This window comes from Chaetodon trifascialis, chromosome 8 (genome assembly GCF_039877785.1).
Source record: "Chaetodon trifascialis isolate fChaTrf1 chromosome 8, fChaTrf1.hap1, whole genome shotgun sequence".
Classification (NCBI taxonomy): Eukaryota; Metazoa; Chordata; class Actinopteri; order Chaetodontiformes; family Chaetodontidae; genus Chaetodon; species Chaetodon trifascialis.
This window is the reverse complement of record NC_092063.1, coordinates 17,874,869-17,885,380: the sequence shown is the minus strand read 5'-3', so window position 1 is coordinate 17,885,380 and position 10,512 is coordinate 17,874,869.

The window sequence follows — 10,512 nt, the reverse complement described above, 5'->3', positions numbered from 1 at the left end:
CCAGGACACTGAGGCAGCCTTAGGCCGGATGAAGCGCTCAGTGCAGGCATGAGGTGAACATTTATGATGAGGTCTTAACAATCTGCAATACAATAAATCTGCAAGACCTTCGTCCACACAGTCAGTCATGAGTTTTGATCTGACAGAGATCTCATTCCCTGTGTTAGAGCCAGACTGCCCTCTTTCACATGGGGGTTTTTACTGGACTTACTGCTCCTCATACACAACTTACACTTTGTGTATCACAATGGAAGCTCAAACACAATAAATCAAACATTTTGGCTATAATTTAGTGGAAAACTTTTGGGTGAACTTGCCTTCATTGTTATCCTGACAGCAGGTAGTGCCAAGACGGTTGGATGCACTGGAATGATGAGATGTCAAGATGAAGAATGCTGAAAGCTCCACTTCTAGGATGTCAAGACATTTGCCAGATAAATCTGCAGTGAATTCTCAAACACTTGGAGTGAGCACTCACACATTTTGTCACTCCTCCATGAAGTTGAAGGACTCAGAAAAGACAGATTTTAAAGGGAGTGTTCAAAATCGAAACAGCAGAATCCAAAATATCCTGACTTTTATCCTCTAGCATGGGTGAAGCTCCAAGAACAATGGATCCTAAATCTCCCATAATACAACTCAGTGGCTCATTACACCCACCATGCGTCCTAAATGTACAGTTCTTTTAAAGGCACAATATGTAATATTTCCACATTAAAATGTATAAAAACAACAACCACAAATATGTTACATATTTTGTTGTGATTTGCATTTACATTATCCCAAATGTTTCCAACAATGTTCAAACCTCTCTTGCTTACAATCTCTCCCAATATTTGTATCTAATAGAGGCAAGAATGCCAAAAAAAGAAGAAAAAAAGCCCTTTCTGTAGAGCAGAGCACAGATACACACAATCTTCTTCAGTAGACACACTACCACATGCACTCCTGCCATCTAGGGGAATGCAACCCGTCCTCTCGCCCTCTCTCCCTCACCCACTCCATGGATTAGCCCCCATACTCCCACCTCTCTGCACCCTACCATCCCCTCTTGCCCTATTATCATATTTGATCCAAAACTACCCCTATACCCCCCCCTCCACCCCTCTTACTTATTCACCCTCCCACATGCACCACCAGCAAGGCATGCCCCCTTTTCTTTGGCCACTCTCAGGGAGAAGAAGAGGAGGATGAAGAGGCAGGGCCTTTCATGGGGAACAATCTGCCAGGGAGATGAAGAATGAGCGGGCACTCAATTAAGGGCTGCCCATTGAGCCTGCGGAGTGAGTCTGAATGTGGGCCCCTCCAAAGGAATGGAGTCCCATGAATAGATTGTGGGCCTTCATGAAATATTAAAGAGCGGACGGATTTCCCACAATATTTGTACACCTCCCTTTGTGGGGATTTCTCCCTCCATTGAGCCTGAAACTGTTAACACATCCGCTCTGAAGCACGGCCCGCAGACTGTGCTAAAGAGCCCCATGGTCCAAGCATCAAACGCTCCCCACCCTCACCTCTCTCTCCCCCTGCTGCCCTGTCTGTCTGTTTCTCTTTGTCTTTCTCTCCCCATCTCTCCATCCTTCACTTTCTCTCTCTCTCTGTTCTTGCCCATGAGCTATTCATGAAGGGGATTACAACAGTTTTAATGACCACCTGTCTTTGCTCCAGCACTGTACTGTGCCATGCCAGGCTAAGCAGCAAGCATCCCTGTGGTATTAAAGGGTCATATTGCTAACTGGTGACCCTTGTCTCCACCAACACAAGCCTGACAGCCAGAGCCACCCAGACAGGTAACGAGCACAATCACTCCAATCATTAATCACCTTGAACCTAATCCTGTGAGTGACCAAAACAAAGCTTGAGGATGCAGAACGATGAACAAAAGACTGTCTTGCCTTTATCGACATGCTTATTTTCATCAATCACTGCATTACTCTTTTGTAGCATTACTCTGAACAGCAACCCAGCAAAAGTTAACAAGTGCTTCTTCCCACTCATCTTGTCGCATTTCCCTTTTTTGTTTATCTCTGCTCTTTACTCTCTCTCTCTCTCTCTCTCTCTCTCTCACACACACACACACAGACTGGGATCAGGTTGAGTGGAGTTGTATAGAGAGTGAGAGCTATGTGCTTAAGTAGGTGGTTAAAGCTGCCATTAGCATCAGAATGGCCACATATTCCTGCCATGAGTCAACATTAGTTCATGTCAGAATTGAAAGGTTGAGGTCGGGCCACAAACTAAAGCGTTCGCTGCAACCAACAAGTGGGCTTGGTTCATGGTTTGATTCATGGGGTCGAAGCAGAGATTGTATAAATAGTGTAAAGTGTAAATAAGAGAGTTACTGGAGTTCAGTGTATGGGTCGGTCCTGTGGCTCCTTGTTAGGGTGACATGAGATCCATTTTCCCTGTTAAGCTGATATGGATCTGTTTTTCTTATTTGACTTCTTGAACACAGATCTTACTGAATTTTCACAGAAGATTTTTTTCACACATCACATACTGTACTGTATTCCTCTGCATCTACTTGTCCTGATGCCTGATTGAGGTCACATTACTGTTGCGTGAGCACAATATTGAAGTTAAAGCATGTGCCAGGCAGGTCTTACATAGTCACACAGGTTACATATCTAATCATACCATACATTGAAATGACTACTGATACTGTTTTGACAGGATAAAAGCTCAAACACTGTCATTTTAATGATCAACACTTAAACATCTGAAATCTTGATGCTTAGCTTGTTTGGAGCCTTCTTTTCTCCATGTACTCTCTCACTACCCGTAAAACCACCTTGCACAGACAGAACTTGTCCAGCTCTTGTCATAAATGATAGCTATATGTGAAAGTTATAGCTTGTTATATTCATTCAGTTGTGTGGCTGTATCTGTACATTTTTCCTCCTCATCATTGCCATTATAATAGATTCTAATTCTAAATTTGCTAAAGAAGACTTTTGACTTGTTTTCTAAAGACTTGACACGGACAAAAGACTTAAAATGGCACTGACAGGCTACATTTCTCTGACTTGGAGCATGATATATGTGGTATCTGTGGAAACCTTTGCATTTTGGGACGAGAATTTCAAATAAATGATTGAAGATTTGACCACTTGTTGTACACTCAACATTTGTATTGATGGACCTGCTGCTGGGTTGGTGGGGTTAAAGAGGCTTAAATGACAGCATGGTATCAACAATATACCATGACAATGAATAATAATAAGTGAGAGATGTGCAGTCATATCTCTTTTCAGAGGTACGGTTACTCTATAATTGAGGTAAATTTTCAATCAAATAAATGGTCTCAATGTATACTGTTGACAATTTTGTGTGGACACTAAAGGAAAGACATGTTGCTACTGAATTTTCAAATAAGAAATTTCAGTGCTTTAAGCAGCTCAATCAAAATGCCATTGTCTCCTCAGGCCTTTCTCACAGAAGACATTTTGACTTGACGTAGTAGGAAAAACACAGGTGTAAATCAATTACAATTAATGATGGCTGGATTCCATTTAGCTGCTTCACTTTCAGGGTCCTGGTGTTGCTCATGCTCAACAAATATATAATAAAAGATCTTTTGTATTGGGATGTGGCAGAAATCCTACAGATATCTCAAAACCTGTTCAAAACAGCATCTTGACCTGATACCAGCAGGCATAATGTCAATGAGAAAATCTGTTTTTCTTCTCATAATTTGCGTGAACTGACCTCATAAGTCTGTCAGTTTTCAGCTTGTCTACCCCAATCAAGAAGTTTAGCATGGTGGGTGAAGAGAGTGAGCAGAGAGCATGTGTTTGCATGAAGCTCTGCTGCCCACTCCAGCAGAGCCCCAGCTGTGGAGCACACTGGAGAGCAGGCCTCGTGGTCTGGCCTCCATATGCTGGGGTCTGGGGTCCAGGCTGTCAGCGTAGCTGCAGCACATGGAGGGCAGTTGGGGGGCGCGTGGGGGGGTTTCTTGGGTGGTGGGGGGCAGCTCCTCCACTAGCATTGTACCATGAGGACAAGAGCTGAGCAGGACCCAGCAGGAGAGTGGGGGGCCTTTTCTAAAGAGCGATCAACTGGAGCTCCTTTTCTCACACCCCACTCACTTTACCCTTCTCTGTATCTCCTCCTTGCCCTCCCTCCTTCCTCTGTCCTCCCCTCCTTTCCTTTCCTTGGCAGATTGATACACTGGCTAAAATGTGATTTTCTTGTGTCTCCCTTATGAAACTTCACTCTCCCCCTCGCTTCCCCATCCCACCCACTCATCCCAGTAACCTATTCTCCACTGGAATTAAATCGAGCCACGCCGCTTTGTTTTTCAATCATCTTGTCCACATCAAAGTCACTCATGAGAGGATGGTTAAAAAGGAGGAAGGGGCCACAGACGAGACAAATCTCTTTGGCTTTTCCCTCACACAATGCTTCTCATTTGAATTCCCCCATATATTGCTGATCACCGTGCTGAATGGTGCCCCTGATGAAGTGTTGTTTTTGTGGTTCCTCGCATGAATTCCAAAGACCCTAGGGATACATTTTCCTCTTTTTGTCTTTGACTTCAAAGTTATCTGGAACGAGACGCGTCAGGATGACGAAACTGAAGGGTCACCAGGTCCAACGTTGGATGTTGTTTACCAACCTTCTCACCAAGTCAAGCAGCATTGAAACTATGAGTCACCACGGGGACACAAAACATTTTTCAAGGCTGAATCCATGTAATGGGCAAAACATTCTTCCTACTTTTGCTTGGGTGAAAAGAAGGGCCCTTTGTTTTGATGATCTTTTAATTCATGGGTTACACCCCACATTGTATCAACACATAAAGGATCATCCAGCCTACATCTTCGGCCCTTGTTTTTTATGTGTGGGGTCTTGTTATGGCATTAAATAGACATAAACCTGCTACAGTTTCTACATAACGTGCTGAAAAACACGGAAATCTGCTGTATGTATAGTATGTCTGTATTCACTGGCATGACACCACAAGATTAACCAAACATGTAATAACAAAATGCATTATGATGAGCATTGTAGTTTAGTTTGGAGTTTATGATCATCTTTAATATTGTTGTTTTGTTTTTGTTTTTGTTTTTGTTAGATTGTGTGCACTGTGGTTAGGAATAACTACATGACAAACAGGCCTTTCACACTATATTTCAAACACATGAAACACATGGTAGTGTCCAAACATTTCCACATTCAATATTAGCAGGTTCTACTGAGAATCGGTTAACGAATTCAATCAGCAGCCCTGAAGAGTGTCAGTCTGCTGCCCTCTGCTGGCAGAGCAGCAGTGAGGCAGGACATTACTCCACTGAGTCCACTTTTAACTTTGTTTTGCCTGTTTTAACACAAAAACTGTTCAAATCAAATTCTGCTGCATCTGATTTTGCAGCAGAGATTTTTTTTTACATCAAGATGTTTTAGATATGTAATATAATATCCTATATGTTATCCTCAATCATAATACACTGGGAAGTACTACGGTGCCTAGTCTGCTATACTTTGCTGACTTCACTGCTAATAATCAGACAGAATTGCACTATTAGTTTTAGCCTCAACACACTCAAAGATTGTTTGTCTTGTAATTTTGACTTAAATTGCATTTGTCTAGTTCTTTTATAGTTATTTCTTTTATTTATTTATGGTATTTGTTTTATTAATATATAATTTTATTCCACTTACTCTTTCTTTCCTACTTTGTCTCTGTTTACCTGTACTTATATGTCTGTCATATTTCCCCAGTGGGAATCAAAAAAGGCTGATCTTTTTTTTTTTCCCTTATCTTATTATCAAACTTAAAATATTGTTTTTGTGATTCATATTCATTGTTTTTAATGATCTTTATTTCACGCATCACTCATTAAATGTAGAAACATTGTTACTGGAGTTAAGGAAGATTAAGACTGGCCCTTACTCATCATCTGTCTCAGCATTTCATCCATGTAACAGAGATCCACCTTAGCTGTGTTTTCTACTCACCTCCACAAGATGGCACAGGAGAGAAACAAATGGACACTTCCTAACTGTATACTGCAGGTGAACAACAATAACACAAGTTTTCAGTGCAAGAAAGGTGGGTCGAGGACAGGGCCATGCAGAGACCTTTGGAGGAGCAGGTGCTCAAAGTTAAAAGGGGGCACATGGAGCACAAATTTGAAACACCATACAGAAACATACCTTGCAATATAACCGGTTGAATGGTAGCAACTCGTATTTATGAAGAATGTAACATGGAATCACAACATACCATACCATTGTCACACCTATATATCTGTTAGAGGCCAGTGCAAAGCAAAATTAGTCTCTGCTTTACCTGATGGGGTACATTGAACAGCTTCTGTTGAGGGGGTTGGTGAGGAGGCTGCTGCTATGACAGTTCATACCTTTTCAAAAATTGTACTGTATAGCCACAAATTTAATCCACTCATAATCTGCCCTTTATTATTACTAGTGCTAGATTAATCAAGTAAAAAAAATAATTAAATGATATAGAAATCATGTATTTAAATATTTTTTTGCTTTTATTCATTTTGACTGTCGACTTTGCACAAGACAGCAAGGTTCTAAAAGTTATATAATTTGTATGCATATTATATTTAATTTGTGTGTAAATGTTATAAACAAACAAGTAGTGATATGTTTAAATGAGAGGTTGAGAAAATCAAAATTCAAATTCTTCTATTGTTGTATTTATACTTTAGTACCCCGCCTCCCGCCCATTGACAGCCGAGATCGGCTCCAGCCCCCCCGCAACCCCGAAAGGGATAAGCGGCATAGAAAATGGATGGATGGATGGATGGATGGATGGATGGATGGATGGATGGATAGTCCAAAATTATGTGAATATGCATATTGCATAGTTTTAGTGAAATAACATAGTCTATGCCTCATTGCCTCTAGAAACATAGGAAAAAACAGCTTGACAGTAAAAGAACACATGATATCTCTCTAATGCACTTTGCCCATGACAAGAGAAACATACAGAAACGAACAAACAAAAAAGCCTGACATACTTTTCCCCCCACAGCACGTTGTGTGTGTTTAACTAGCGGCTAAAACTTGTGAGAGGTGTGTGTTTCGGTCTCGCGAGACTAGCAGTGGCAGTCTGCAGCAGCTCAGCGCGGAGCAGCAGGGCATGTCTGAGCATGTCAGGGCAGCAGAGCGAGGGCATGTGACGACCAAGGTAGATCACACACTTACAAAAAAAAAATTAAAAAACACTTTGAAAAAGGGCAATTTGGGCATCAAAGGGCAAGAGTGCAGGTGTTGAAGGTGGAGAAATTCTAAACAAATTTTTAACAAAAGCAACCTTCAGTCTATTTTTAATGCTGCGATGAAAGTAACCAGGATAGTTAACCAAGTCCAGAATGGAGCTGAAAAATAAAGAATATTCTCCTGTGGGAACATGTATAGTGATTATTCATGCAGGGTCGGTATTTGGCACTGTCCTTATCACATAAATGTGATCTGACCTCAGTCATGTAACTCATGCCAACTGGGAGAGGCTCAATGGAGTTCGATAGAAATCATTTGTCAGTGAGATGTCACACACCTCACTGCTTTCTGAGATCAGCATTTGTATTCCCAGCTGTTATGTGGAAAGAGGCGAGCGTGCACTGTAGCAAAACTGCTTCAAACAAAGGGCACACATGTGTCAACAAGCTGATGTGGGGTGAGGAAACAAGACAAACAGTAAGCTCATCGGTTTGATTCGATCCAATAATTACTCAATGAGATGCTGAATTATTCCTTTTGAAGAAAACATCAGCAAAGTGCTTAAAGTGTGAAGAGCAAATTGAAAAGCACTGGGTGATCACTATCTGTGTTACTGTGAGGCTATTAAATGATACGATTGTTAACCTGCAACTGTCAGTATGCAGTCTGTCACTGAGGAATCCCTGTTGACTTGATTTTGGCAGAGATTGTATTTTGGTTATTGACAGGGAGCTGCAACAGTGTTATTTTAACTTTAAACCTGAGAGTGAGACATTTAACCTCCACCATGAAGACACATATTAGTCCATGAGTGATAACAGCTATTAAAGGAGCCCTATCGGGAGAAACCATCTATGCAACAAACCATCATTGATTACATAGATGTGTTCAGGGTCAGTCATAAGCTGACATGTGAGGGACAATCACACACACTGACATGTATCATCTTCTGTGGGTTTGGAGTTTCTGTTAGTGTGATAGCGTCGGTCTATGCAAACAATAGAGAAGTAGGGGTTGGAGTTGGGAGGGGTTTACTGGAGATGTGGGCTGCAGGGCCAGGCTGGTACAGAGCTGATTGACAGGCTGTCATGTAGAGCCCTACAAAGGGATGCATTGTGGGAGGAGGCACGGTTCAGTGGCATCGTGGACTGAACAGGGAACCTGTGTCTCATCACCTCCGAGAGAGCCACACCTAGTACGGGAATTCAGCCAAGAAGCAGTGTCAGAGGAGTGAAAGAAGTGATCATGTTCATCACCTGTGAAATGTCCATTTTCTGCTGGTTGGACATGTAAAATGTAGCAACTCTTGTGGGTCAAAACTTTATACTCAGCCCGTCTTGTTTTGACTCTGACGCTGACTTTTTGGCTGCTGAGTGCCCATCACGTCAGATCAAGTGTGTTGTTTGGTCTCTCACTAACAGAGGGAAGTCAGGTTTCCTGTAATCCATGGATTAAGAAGGTCTGGGAGTGGTACCTAAAATGACTACTGTACGTCCAGGAGTCGGCTGTGGCCTGCCACATGCACTTGGGTTTAGACAGAAGCCACAACACATACTGTCATTTCCTTTTATCACTGATCGCAGCTTTGCAGGTGCCCTGGTGAGTCAGATTTCATACCTGCTCTACCCGCTGCAGTCCAGCTACACATGTTTATGTTCAGTGCAGATGTAATCAGTTCCTGCTGGCACATTTTAAAAAAGCCGCTGGAAGAGCCTAACTGAGACCAAACTAAAACTCTGAGAGGATGAGAGTGGAATAAGGCTTCTTTACAGAGGACATTTTGATTTTGACATGTCACAGCAGGAAAAGCACAGGTGTCAGTGAGCACAGGTATCAGTAGTTGTATTGCTACAAAATTGATTTGCTAACGTGTGTAAACAGCCGAGAGTAATCCATCCATCCATCCATTGTCTATACCCGACTATCCCTTTTTGGGGTTGCGGGGGGCTGGAGCCTATCCCAGCTGTCAACAGGCGAGAGGCGGGGTACACCCTGAACCGGTCGACAGCCAATCACAGGGCAACATATATAGACAAACAACCATTCACCCTCACACTCACACCTAAGGACAATTTTAGAGTAACCAATTAACCTAATGAGCATGTTTTTGGTCTGTGGGAGGAAGCCGGAGTGCCCAGAGAGAACCCACGCATGCACGGGAAGAATATGCAAACTTCCCACAGAAAGGCCCTGCCCGACCGGGGATCGAACTGGCGACCTTCTGGCTGTGAGGCACGCCCACTACCTGCTGCTCCACTGTGCCGCCAGCCATGAGTAATAAACAAGATAATTGTTTATCAGTGAGCCACCAGGGCAGGAATCCATCCAGTGATCTGTGTCGCTAGAGGCCAGAGGAGGAAGAATTTCAAAGCCTGGAGCTGAGAAAGTGTCTGCAGCTGGACATCAATCATCTCACTTGCAAACTTTAGAGTCTCCTGTTGCCTCAACCTCAACAGGAGGGGACCATTTGCAGGCATAGCACACACACACACACACACACACACACACACACACACACACACACACACACACACACACACACACACACAAACAAACACACATGCACACACAGCCTTTCCACCCATGTGAGCCTCCAGGAGGAAGAGAGGTAAAGGTGTTGAGCCAACTGATCTGTGAAGACGAGTTAGTGCTGTGGACAAGAGCAGCTGTGTAGTCACCATCTGTGCATAAAAGGTATTTGTGGTATGACTGCAGGGAAGTTCCTGATTGTAGCAGGTTGAAAGTCATTGTTTTTTCTTCCGAGGACTCACCCTGACTGCTGGTGACTTGCCAAAAACCTGTTCAGGCAAAAGTATTCTGAAGAAGAGTCATTCTCACATGTGAAAATACTTCATCACAAGAAGAATCACTTAAAGCACTTTGTCACTTTGTCTGTAAACGTGCTGTATGAATAAAGTTTTTGTTAGTATAAGATGTGTTTACATTATTGACTTATGAGCAGCAAATTGTGGCCTTTCTTAGACTAAAGGTATTAATCTATAAGTGTCATTGCACTGTTGGTACAGGTGTTGCTGCTGAGTACAGTAAAATTTTTAAACTGATCATACTGTTTGTTTCGTGATTGCGCAGACAAATGTAATGGAGAGAGAAGTGAATATTTCCTCCTGAAAGTTACCGGAGCAGAAAATGTCACAAAATTAGGATATTCAGTAAAGTGTTGGGACTTTAAATCAATATACTTAGTTACTTTCCATCTCTGCCAGGAAACAGCAGAAAAAGTATAAATATGAATAGCCTGATTGTGCAAAATAAATGTGTTACTGTGTACCTATAGGACAGTCATTGGACAGTTAA